This window comes from Arachis hypogaea, chromosome 4 (genome assembly GCF_003086295.3).
Source record: "Arachis hypogaea cultivar Tifrunner chromosome 4, arahy.Tifrunner.gnm2.J5K5, whole genome shotgun sequence".
Classification (NCBI taxonomy): Eukaryota; Viridiplantae; Streptophyta; class Magnoliopsida; order Fabales; family Fabaceae; genus Arachis; species Arachis hypogaea.
Window position 1 is genome coordinate 8,518,720 of NC_092039.1, and position 1,227 is coordinate 8,519,946.

A 1,227-nucleotide genomic window follows, 5' to 3' on the forward strand; every position below is an offset into this window, starting at 1 on the left:
ATCCCATCCTCTCAGTGAAAATGGTCCAAATGCTCTGTCACAGCACGGCTAATCATCTGTGGGTTCTCAATCTGGTTGGAATAGAATCCAGTGATTCTTTTGCGTCTGTCACTAACGCCCAGCCTTCAGGAGTTTGAAGCTCGTCACAGTTATTCAATCCCGGAATCCTACTCGGAATACCACAGACAAGGTTAGACTTTCTGAATTCCCATGAATTCCGCCATCAATTCTAGCTTATACCACGAAGATTCTGATCAAGGAATCCAAGAGATATGCGCCCGGTCTAAGGTAGAACGGAAGTGGTTGTCAGTCACGTGCGTTCATAGGTGAGAATGATGATGAGTGTCACGGATCATCACATTCATCAAGTTGAAGTGCAACGAATATCTTAGAACAGGAATAAATCGAATTGGATAGAAAATAGTAGTAATTGCATTAAAACTTGAGGTACAGCAGAGCTCCACACCCTTAATCTATGGTGTGTAGAAGCTCCACCGTTGAAAATACATAAGTGAAAGGTCCAGGTATGGCCGAATGGCCAGCCCCCAGATCTAAGAACTAAACGTCCAAAGATTGAATAATACAATCAAAGATATCTAATAAACTAGTAAAAAGTTCTATTTATACTAAACTAGCTACTGTGGTTTACAGAGGTAAGTAATTGATGCATAAATTCACTTTCGGGGTCCACTTGGTGTGTGCTTGGGCTGAGCTTGATCTATCCACAAGCTGAGGCTTCTCTTGGAGTTGAACGCCAAGTTGTAACGTGTTTTGGGTGTTCAACTCTGGTTCGTGACATGTTTCTGGCATTTGACTCGAGAATGCAGCATGGAACTTGCATTGAGCGCCAGTTTACATCATCAAATCTCGAATAAAGTATGAACAATTATATATTTCTGGAAAGCTCTAGATGTCTACTTTTCAACGCCATTGAGAGCGCGCCATTTGGAGTTCTATAGCTCCAAAAAATCTATTTCGAGTGCAGGGAGGTCAGATTCCAACAGCATCAGCAGTCCTTTGTCAGCCTCTTATCAGAGTTTTGCTCAGGTCCCTCAATTTCAGCCAGAAAATACCTGAAATCACAGAAAAACACACAAAATCATAGTAAAGTCCAAAAATATGAATTTAGCATAAAAACTAATGAAAGCATCCCTAAAAGTAACTAGATCATATTAAAAACTACCTAAAAACAATGCCAAAAAGCGTATAAATTATCCGCTCATCAGA